Below are 12,214 nucleotides of genomic sequence, written 5' to 3'. Positions count from 1 at the left end.
GCGCTTAGCGAAAAGCTTCGCCTAAGGGAGAATCCCTCGAGACAACTTGAGTTGTAGCGCATAATGTAAAACTAGAGTTTGCCATCTACCTTAATACAAATTGCCAAATCTTGTACTTAACGAATAAAAATGAGATGCAACAGAGTAAAGCGTCGATTGTTCTGGAATTGTTACGCTATGACATCACAAAGTTGTGCTCAAGGGCAACGCCACCCACAGCAGGCATTCGCTTCCCAGGTATCAACCAGAGCAAAAGGTAAGACGGATCGTCTTCTCCTCTCCACACAGCCAGAGTCGTTGCTTTGTTTCTTAATTTGTCATGCTATAGTGTAAGTTTATCATCGGGTATCCCATGCATCCTATGAATAATGAAGCCTAATTAGTGTTTATATTAACAAACGTAAAGTGAGAAATCCGATTATGTGTGTTTTGTATCAGATTTCTTGATTTTTTTTATTTGCTGGTCTGCTTCACGGACATAGAATTGCAATCCATCAAATTGTCGTGTTAAGTATTTCCTGTGGCCTTCTCGCATGTAATTAACTTGTAAATAATATGTGGGGAAATGTTTCGAGTGTAATTTAGTTTTTTTTTTTTATAAAAGTGTGTAAAATTGTAAACCTTGCTTCCTCAATCCCTCCACCGGGTTGTAGAGTCTAGTCCTTCAGACCTGGTTATTGCCTAGACCGCCGGGTTAAAACCTAAGTAAGTAAAAGGCGAATAATTCATAACAAACGTATTGACTGATACATCCACTATTGCGAATAAAGACTTCTCTTTTCATATATGTTATTTCTTTAACTTTAAATTATGCATTTGCAAATTAAGAACATTTTACTTGAACACATCAATTCTAAACTAATCCTAAAACGGAATCTGAACATAAAACACTTACATTTTACAAAGGCATTACATACAAATACTGAGGGGAAGTTACACTTTGCAAAGGTATTAACATAAGAATATATATAATGTATGTATATGTATACTTATATGTATATGTGTAGCCTTAGTATGTGTATGTGTAGCTCATAATGAAAGCACATGCTTAGCATGTATAAATGGTGGAGATTCAGATCGAAATCTTATGCAATTGGTAATCTAATCATTTGACTTTTTATTGACAAAGGCGAAAATAACCCTTCCCCTAAAATAATTACTGGAAAAACCAGAAAAGGAAATAAAATTAAAATACGATTGTTCCCCAAAACATAACTGCCAGTACCTGACAATATATATATATATATATATATATATATATATATATATATATATATATATATATATATATATATATATACACACATATATATATATATATAGATATATATATATATATATATATATATATATATATATATATATATATATATATATATATATATATATATATATATATATATATATATATATATATATATATATATATATATATATATATATATATATATATATATATGTAATAATTACATATATTAGATTTACAAGATCTGTAAATATAAACCCATGACCTGAGGTTCATGGTCATTAGGAGTGGTTCTACGTGACCAAAGGCAGACCTAGATTTATGCTATGCGCGTCTGCAGTAGCCTGATCTAGCTCAAAGCTTTGTCAACATTTTATGTTTATGATAACTTTGCACAACAACTTCCCTGGGAAGCGGTTGACCTGTTAACCTACGCCGGAAACTTGTCAAACTTCCGAGCCGGCGGACTACGTATGTTTTTTATATGAATTGCTGAGATAGCTAATGTTCCGCTATCGACGCGATGCTTTAGAATGGCAGTTCCGCGCCAACATCAAACATATCGGTCTTCCGACCGAGCTGCATCTCTAGTATGGAGTTACAGAATAAAGTTGTTATCTTGTTCAACTTGCCTGTTTGAATCATCTCCTTTAGTCAAGAAAGAACCTCTCTACTAAGATATCCAAGGGAGATGAGAGGAACAAAAAATACTACGAATGACAGTCTTAAGGAGAACACAAAAAGTCTATCGCCAAGCGATAAGACTTAGATGTGGTGGCAGCGTATAATGAAGAATATAATTAACAAGACCCATATCAGCCGACCGAAGGTCTACAAGAACTAACTTCCACCCTTCAACATCAAACTAAACAAGGAAACGGGATCTTCAATCAACGCAACAATTTATGAAGACGCAACTATGTCCTTCATCGAGAGGAATACAAGCATTTAACACCGACGTTTGAGCACTGTTGTCATTATCTTCGAGAATCTACACCGGACGAGAGCAGCATCGAACATCAACGGAAAGAAGAAAACAAACACAGGGAACATCACCGATCACGAGCAAGGACGCAGAGTGTAACAGCTAGACCCGCAGTAGTGCAAGGACGGAGCTGTGACGTCATCAATCTTGGACTTCCCCACGCATCGTGCACCGAGAGAAGACCGTGACGTCATCACGACTTCCGACGCGAGACTTAGACAGGAACTGAGACGTCATCCCATGTCAACAATCCTTCGCAATATAATCTGGAGCTAAGTACCATTTTATCTATTCAGGTCTTTTCCTCAGTGAAGTGTTGTTCATCAAGAGTCGATCATCCAGTATTCTGGGGTGAGTTGTTCGCCATATTAATCTTCCTTCATTACAGAATCAATCTTCAACTACGAGTTCTCGCCCGCAGATTAATTTTTTTTTCTCTTCTCGTTGTCATTAACCGTTTCTTGCAGGAATTCTCCGTATAATATTTTATCATATTATCTGTATTTTTGTATCTTTTGGGGGATTTTCCTATATTATAACACTTATACAGTACATTGCTTATGCGTTTACGTAGTGGTCGAGTGTACTCTTATAGATATTTTGATAGGATTGCAAGGAATAGAAGTGATAAGACAAAAGTGAAAGTCGAAATGGCAACTACTCCGGCTGGCAACCCCAATGTGGTGACTCTCGTAGCGCGAAGTCAGCGATTGTCCCTTTTCAAGGTCGGGTCAATGGGTTCCTGCCTCAAAATGTTGAGGCATGGATCTCATCTGTAGACGCTCATTTAAAAGCAAAAAGCATCACAGACCCAGCAGTACAATTACAGGAGGCCAAGAGCTTCATTGACTTTGCAAAAGGTGACGCAAGTGCGTATCTAAGGGGGGTTTCTTTCCAAGAGGCGCTTACATGGACGAGTTCAAAATTAGATTACGTGCCGTGTATGGGGGTGAAGAGGCTTTAGATGTAGTATTGGCATTGAGAAATATCCTTAACCAAGCCTCCATGACTCAGCTCAATGTGCGAGCGGGCGGCGCTAATTGCCGACCGGCTAAATGAATATCAGGATAGTTTAAGTAACTGGGTGTGGGTTGCGGGTGCTAAAATCAAAGTGAAAGATTTTATCCGTTTGATCTACCTTACGTCTATCACTGCAATGTTGCCTGAAGCGTTAGTACGGTGTTTTGATAAAAAATTGCAGCCCGACAGTACGGAATTAGATGTGTATAAACAAATCAAAAAACACATGTCTAAATGTACCGACCTAGATCCTTCGCTCATTCAAGTTTTTGCAAAAATGAGAACAAGCCACAACAAGTAAATGTGGTACATAATAATAATCAAGTTGCAGGGATGGTTTGTTATAACTGTAAACGACCAGGTCACATGATTTCAGACTGTCGGACGCGTTTTTGTTCAATACACAATAGTTCAACTCATTCATATAACCGTTGCTACTCGAGGAATCAACAGCAGAATGCTACAAACACGTAACCAGTTGCCAGTGCAAATAAAAAGAAGGTGGGCCTCAGTACTATAAGAAGAAACAACCAAACGGAAATTCTGCACAACAGCAGAAACAAACAAAACTCGTGCTTCAGGTACCTCTGTTCCTGGGCCGTCTAGCCAGAACTCGCAAGGGCAAGCGAATTTTCAGGGTGTGATAAACAAAACAAATACCACGTAGTTCACTCCAAGGGGGGAGAGGGCGATGTTGGGGTCATCAATATCAACATCTTTTGTATCAAATAATCAGTTTAATCAGTTATCAGATCATTGTGAGACAATTGATTTTCCTATGAAACACACGGCCGACAATCAAAAAAATCTGTGCAGGTTCCCGTAGATTTGCAACAAATTCATGCAATTATTAGTCAAGACGAGTTGCGACCAACCTTACATGCAGTAAATTTGGACCATAAGTCATTCACTTTGTTCTTTGATTCTGGTAGTCCACGTAATATCATGGATTTAAGGACTCCTCATTTACTCTTTTCAGATTTCCCTATAGAAAAGTCCGGAATAAGGCTCTCAGGCATTGGGAATAATGAATTAAAATGTTGTGGGCGTAACTCATGTACAGTACAAGGTCGGTAAGCGCACGTTTGCTGATACCTTTGTCGTTGTACAAAACATTAATATGTATCCCGCAGTAATTATCGGATACCCGTCTATGGGCACTCAAAATATTATCTTAGCACCTGCAAAACCACGGCGTGTATATCAAAGGGAAATTCTATAGGTCTTCTAATACCCTAAAATCAGTTTAGATAATAAAGAGACAGACAGAGTTGTCACTTACATTACGGAACCAATCACCTGTCTCATGAACCAAGAAATAATACAGGCAACCCAACAGAAACTCTCGCTCACCCGTAATATCAGCTTGCACGCAAACTCTCGAGCCCTACACGTAACTTCAAATATATTAGTGCGTGTAAAGAGAACCTTGCCAGGATCTGAAACATTAATCCTTTCCGAAACTCTGAAAACACACGGATTATCCGTCACACAACAAGCCATTTATACAGTCGGCTCACAACAACAATGTAACATCGAAGTCTGTAATCATTTGAATACCACTTTAGTAATCCACAAAAATCAACATATCTTGGATGCCAAAGTTTATAAAACATCGCATTTCTTACCGTAGCTGAGATAAATCACGCTCAATCAGTTGCGGATGAACCCCTTTTGCAATCTATAAGGAACAAAATCAATAAGGACATTCAAGAAGAAGAAATTCAGCAGAAATTTTTGAATCTTTAACTAACAAATATCATGATGTTTTTTCCACTACGGGTGGAACCTTAGGAAAAACGGATGTCATCGAGCATCAAATAAGGCTCAAGGACAAACAGAAAGTAATCTATGTACCTTCGTACCGACTTCCTATGAAATTTCAGAATGAGATAACAGAGGAAGTAGGTAAAATGTTAAAAGAAGGAGTCATTAGGAAATCAAACAGCCCTAATTTTCCGTTAATAGTAGTACCGAAAAAGATCGAACTTGGCGGATATGCGTAGATTTTCGTCGTTTAAATGAAGAAACAATCCCTGACAGATTTCCCAGTACCATGTACCGATGATATCCTATCCTTACTAGGCCAGAATAAATATTTCACAAGCCTAGACTTACTAAAAGGATTTCATCAGATTCCGTTGGAACAAGAGAGTATCCCATACACTGCCTTCAGCACAGCCAGGGGACATTATGAATTTTTGCGTATGCCTTTTGGTTTACGTTGTGCTCCTATAACTTTTACTCGTATGATAAACTCGTGTTTGGAGACTTGTTGGGAGATATCCTACATGCCTACATGGATGACTTAGTAATCTTTTCCAACCACATTAGAAGAACATTTACGTAAATTGGAGTTAGTGCTACAAAGATTAAGGCAGCATAATTTAAGGGTAAAGATAAGTAAGTTGTGAATTTTTTTTAAAACAGAAACTAGTCTATCTAGGTTTCACGGTTTCTAGTGAAGGTCTTAAAGTCGTCCACGATAAGGTGTCGGGCTATCCGTAACTTTCCGATACCTACTAACGTCAAGGGAATACAGCAATTTTAGGATGTAGCGGCTACTATCGCCGCTTCATCCGCAACTACTCAATCATAGCCGCTCCCCTAACCGATCTTATAAAAAAGGGCGTAGATTTCGTATGGTCTGAAATTCATCAACAGGCGTTCGATAAATTGAAAGATGAACTGTGTAGTTCTCCTATCTTGAAATTTCCTGACTTCGGTAAGGAATTTTTCATAGCAACAGACGCCTCAGACCTAGGAGTAGGTGATTGCTTCAACAATATGATAAACAGTTTTTCCCTATAGCTTTTTATTCACGTAAACTGAGACCTTCCGAAAGTAAATATGCAGTAATAGACAAGGAAGGGCTCGCTATTGTTAATTCACTCGTGCACTTTAAATTCATAATATACGGTTATCCGGTCAAGGTTCTCACTGATCATAAGCCCCTAACCGACTTCTTTAAAGGCTTAGTCACAGCCCCAAGCGAACTCGGTGGCACATGATCATTCAGGACTTTGGCGCGAGGATCGGGTATTTACCTGGGAAAGCAAAATATCATTGCTGACGCATTATCACGCAACCCCTCTTCATCTTGTACCGAGCCATAGCTGAATTAATAGATATCTCAACCTCCACGCCAGTTGTTTAAAACTATATCTGAAACAGGAAGATCTGGGCTGGAGTGCTGAACTATTACAGACGGAACAAAGAAAAGATCCGCAAATAGAAAAAATCATCATTGCGTTAAACGGGAAGTCCCGAAGGGAAAAGGAATACCTAAAGTATAAGCAGCAGAATTATATCCTACAGGACAATATCCTGTGTAGATCCGTGACGAGGAAAACCCGCAACACACCGCAGTTGAATAACAACCAGGTGGTGGTGCCTATCTCACTCATACCCACTGTCTTAAAGTGGTTGCATGAAAATCCACTGCACGGACACCCGGGTTATACCTTGATGTCACAGAAAGCCAAATCCTTATTTTATTGGCATACGATGCTTACAGATATAAAAAAAAGCACATAGCAAATTGTCGCACTTGTCAAGAATACAAAGGGCACACGAAGACACCTGTCAGCCTAGGGGCTTACCCCGTGCCAAATCAACCCTTTGAAAGAGTACATTTAGATTTATTAACAGGATTTTACGAGTCAGACAGAGGAAATAAGCACACCTCCTAGTAATTATAGACGCTTTGACTCGATATACAGAACTTATAGCGCTTAAAACAAAAACCGCGGTCGAGTGCGCTAGGAAGTTTTACGAGTGCTACATTTGTAAACATGGAATTCCACACATCATTATCTCAGACTCGGGCGGGGAGTTCAATAATCATTTCCTTAACTCCTTGTGCGAATTCCTTTGTATAAAGAAAATCAATACCATGATCTATCACCCAGAGTCTAATGGGCTAGTGGAAAGGGCAAATCGTAAGGTTTTAAACATTTTAAGGGTCACCCTAGGGGGGGGCAGACCCCAACTGGGACATTGCCATACCTGCGGTACTAAGCACACTTAATCACTCGTAATTTATCAAATCCTCTAAAGGATGTTATGGATGCAAGCATAAGTCGATATAATATAATTCGTAAGAATTTAGAAGAAGCACAAATCATAATGAAAAAAAAATCATGATAAAATAGCTAAGGCCTAACTAGAACAAATATGCCGTGGGCGATTCAGGTATTAACATACCAAAATTATTACGTACGTAAAGGTTTAAATTATAAACTGACACCTAAGTTTGAAGGCCCGTTTAACATTTTAGAAAATTTAACGGCCAATAGAGTTAGGGTTCAAAATGTATCCAAACCCACTGAGTGAGAATAGTCCCATTGGCATATCAGAATCTAAAGAAAGGTAGATGGAGTGAGGGAAAAAATGGTTGTATTTATGAAACTTGTATAATAATTTATATATATATATCTATTAACCCTCTTAAGCCGGAGCCCTAAAAATCAAAACGTCTCCCGTATGCCGGGCCTGGTTTGGAGTGAGCGCGGAAGTGGAAAAAAAATTAAAAATTATTTTTTCAAAAAATTACAGCGCGCGTACTTTGAAGATTAAGAGTTCATTTTGGCTCCTTTTTTTTGTCATTGCCTGAAGTTTAGAATGCAACCATCAGAAATGAAAAATAATATCATTATCATATGTAAATAATGCGATATATGGTAGCGAAAAAAAAAAATTCATACATAATTGTATTCAAATCACGCTGTGCAGAAAACGGTCAAAGCTAACCAGTTACTTTTTTTTGCGTTGTATTGTACACTAAATTGCGATCATTTTGATATATAATCATTGTAAAACAATAAAAGTAACACCGGAAAAATATTATCACAAAATGATGTACGAATTCGTAACGCGCGGACGCAAAAAAATATTTTTTCAAAAATTCACACCGTAATTCTAAATAATGTTCTAGAGACTTCCAATTTGTTTCAAAATTAAGACAAATGATTGAATATTACGATACTGTAAGAGTTTTAGATTAGAATTGCAGATTTCGACCATTTCGGACGAGTTAAATTTGACCGAATGTCGAAATTTTAATATATATATTTTTTCATATGCACATATTTCGAAGATGGAAAAAAAGCTACAACCTTCAATTATTTTTTATTGTATTCTTCATGAATTTGCGCACATTTTGATATATGAAACTCTATAAAAAGGCTAATATGAAAAGGAGCAAATATTAGGATAATGCCATGTACGTATTTCGGAGACTTGCGGCCGCGAATCGGCGCGCGGAGTGAAGGTAAATATATTTTTCAAAAATTCACCATAAATCACAATATTGTTTTAGAGACTTCAAATTTGTTTCAAAATGAAGAAACATGACGGAATATTACTAGGCCGTAAGAGTTTTAGCTTACAATTGCGTTTTTCAACTATTTCGGTAGAGTCAAATTTGACCGAACGTGGTTTTTTTCTATTTATCGTGATTTATATGCAAATATTTCGAAAAAAGAGGAAAAGCTACAACCTTCAATCATTTTTAGTTGTATTCTACATGAAATTGCGCACATTTTCATATATAAAACTTTATGAAACAGCTAATTTTAAATGGTGCAAACATTTCGACAATCGCACAAAAAAATTCTGATTTTTTCGGAAGAGTTACCGCGCGAACGTAATTTTTTTTTTCATAAATTCACCATAAATCAAAATATTGTGCTAGAGACTTCCAAGTCGTTGCAAAATGAAGGTAAATGATTGAATATTACTAGAATATAAGAGTTTTAGCTTACAATTGCGTTTTTTTTCGACCATTTCGGTAGAGTCAAAGCTGACCGAAAGTTGAAATTTTTGCACTTAACGTTATTTATATGAAAATATTTCAAAACTGATAAAAGCTACAACCATGGGTTGTCTTTGTTGTATTGTGCATGAAATTGCGCACATTTACATATATAAAACTTTATGTAACGGCAAATTTAAAAGGGTGCAAACATTAGGACAATCGCACGAAAAAAATTTATCGGAAGAGTTATCGCACGAACGTAAGGAAAAAGTTTTTTCATAAATTCACCATAAATCGAAATATTGTGCTAGAGACGTCCAATTTGTTGCAAAATGAAGGCAAATGATTGAATATTACTATAATATAAGAATTTTAGCTTACAATTGCGTTTCTCGACCATTTCTGTAGAGTCAAAGTGACCGAAGGTTGAAATTTTTGCACTTATCGTTATTTATATGAAAATATTTCAAAATGATAAAAGCTACAATCATGAGTATTTTTTAGTTGTATTGTGCATGAAATTGCGCACATTTTCATATATAATACTTCATGTAAAGGATAATTTAAAATGGTGCAATAATTATGTCAAAGTGACGAAATAATTTCCGAGATGTGTCACTGATACTTTTTAGTGCGATAAGAAAGAAATTCGCGCTTGCGCGCCTGCGTAGTGATTGTAAACAAAACAACGCCTTGATCCGTGAACTCCCAGCATCCCCCAAGGCGCGTGATACAAAAGTTTTCGGCTGGTAGGCCTATAAGTATTTTTCCGCGAATTTTTAAAAAAACTTTTTTGAGCCGACGTATGATACGTCCAATCGGCATACGGGAGACATTTTGACTCGACGTTTAATACGTCCAATCGGCGTAAGAGGGTTAATCATATTGTATGTAAACCTATTTTTTTACGCGAGTTATTACATATGTGTTACTCATTGCAGGTTTCAAAAATGAATCTGTTATTGTTAGGAGTGATATTGTGTATTCAGACATCTTTGTTGTATGGAAAGAGCGCTAGGACGAAAGAAATAGAATTTAATCATGGCTCGATTATCGAGAGGATAGATGATGTATTCATCGTGTCAAGTCATATTGTTATAGAAGTAGATATGCATGCGATTTTCTTGCCTGAAGATGACGTCCTTAACTTAAAGAATGACCTGATGAGGTTTGGTATTTCCCTTAAGGAAATGCACGAACGTAATTTTCATGCTAACTCAATGATTTCGCTAGCTCAAACACTAAGCGTCGCGGAAATGTTGTCTTATGACATACAAAATAAAACCGCCGAGGCAGAAGAACTCGCTCGTGACCTGCTGATGTGGTCTGTGCGGCACAATACTCTTGAACGCCGCAACCCGCTTATTCTGGCTGGACTAAACATCTTAGGATCAGTTGCGAATCTAGGCTTAGGAATCTCAAATCGCCTTAAGATAAATAATCAAAATAAAAGAATTGAGTTTTTGCAACACAAAACAGAACTGGCTTTATCTGAACTTCGCAGCCAGTTATCTTCGATCAATCAAATAATAAGTATCGTTAATGAACATTCAAATAATATCGATCAGGTCATGGAAGTTCAACATTTGCTGGCTACGTTAGCTTACTATAGTTCGAAAATAGATCATATCCGTGTGAAAATATCACATTTTATTGAAAAGTCAAAAGATTACGTAGAAGCAATTACGTTAGCAACAAAGGGTGTGTTTATCTCCTCACCTCATGCCTATTAAAGATCTGACGTTAACTTTGGAAAACGGACGGGAGAAGCTAGGTTATATTCCTTTATTAGATGCCCATAAAGTAGAGTTCAATTTAGTCCTAATATCAATCAGCGTTTGAAAATTATAGAATTATGATCACAATTCCTTTTGATTCTTCCGATGCTTGGCAATCATACAAAATAGAACCGTTTCCTACTTTCATGACGAATAACTCAAATCCAGTAATATCCAATTTAACGGGGCATGTACTGATTTCTTCTGATAAGAAATCATTTACATCATTAAAGACTTAGATAAACTCACTCACTGTTCAGAAGCCATGAATAATAAAATTTGTACAGCTGACTCTTTTGAATTCTATCCTATATCAACGGATTCATGTGAGTTAGACATAGTGCTAAACGGCTCTCTCTCTCATACAAGCGAAGGTGTCTGGGGAAACTTTATCCCTTTTACGGTAATAAATTCAATTACAGGATGAATAATGGTTCCTGGATCCGTTATGATAAGGCCGGATTCGACGTCGTGTGTCCGGACAGTACCACCGCCCATGCCCCTATCTTCGTAGCAGCCGATGGTTGTACTGGGGACATCTACAAAACTACACCGTCAGAGGGGTCAACACGATAATACGTGAGAAGCGTATTTCGCGAACTACACGTGGGCTTCCACAATCATCCCGTCACTACCTCTCCCACAACGCGCGAGTAGCTCATCGTTTGACGCAACTGGCTGAGATGACCCACGCGTCATCGACTTATGCAGGTGGAGAAATCTTCGCTACTACATTCTGCTAGCCGTGTTCAGCGTGACGGCCATATTGGTTATCGCCGTCAACATCTTTGCTTGGCGTAGGCTGAGGCGTAAACAGAAGGATCTCCAAGGGAACGTACTGGCCCGTCTAGATGACGTTACCCGTTAAACTCAAGTCGTTTGTGTTTAGGGCCGCCTGAACCTGGCCACTTCAGTTCGTGCCTAGGGAATTGTCTGGAATTGTGTTGTGTGTGAAAAGCGGCCCGTATGCTGGCAAAAATGTAGGACAAGAAAGACTCACGCCTTTGCATTTGAACAGTTAAAGTATCTCCAGGGCGCCTAATAAAGCATTATAGCCCAATATTATACATTAATATATTCCTAAAGGTATTTTTCGGGCACCTAATAATATATCAGCCCTATTTATTGCTTTTCTGCAGATTTCCATAGTTATACTATTATACCATTGTACAATTATATTTATCTATTACAAGGAGTGTCAAGTACTCTTTAACAATTATCCATGATCATGCTATAATCATTATTTAGTACCCATTATTCTTAATCAGGTTTACCTGTTATCATATTAATCATGTATACATGTTTGATTTTTACCTTTTTATTATTTTTGGGTACATAATCATTAGTATTACCAAACATGGATCTGTATTTTCCATGCATTTATCTTTGTTTATGAATATGTCAACAAGGGTATGTAACAGAACCTT

General features: G+C 37.4%; 1 protein-coding gene across 1 annotated transcript in view; it reads left to right on the top strand.

Moving 5' to 3' along the window:
- Nucleotides 1-238: 238 nt before the first annotated feature.
- LOC135217453 (uncharacterized) overlaps nucleotides 239-12,214 on the top strand; it is a 144,476-nt gene continuing 132,500 nt past the window's right edge. The window contains exon 1 of the mRNA XM_064253328.1: nucleotides 239-256. The gene's annotated coding sequence lies outside the window, so the exon portion shown is untranslated. The remainder of the gene's footprint in view (nucleotides 257-12,214) is intronic.

This window comes from Macrobrachium nipponense, chromosome 19 (assembly GCF_015104395.2).
Source record: "Macrobrachium nipponense isolate FS-2020 chromosome 19, ASM1510439v2, whole genome shotgun sequence".
Lineage (NCBI taxonomy): Eukaryota > Metazoa > Arthropoda > Malacostraca > Decapoda > Palaemonidae > Macrobrachium > Macrobrachium nipponense.
The sequence above is the reverse complement of the archived record's forward strand: the minus strand, read 5'-3'. Positions and strand labels throughout refer to the sequence as shown.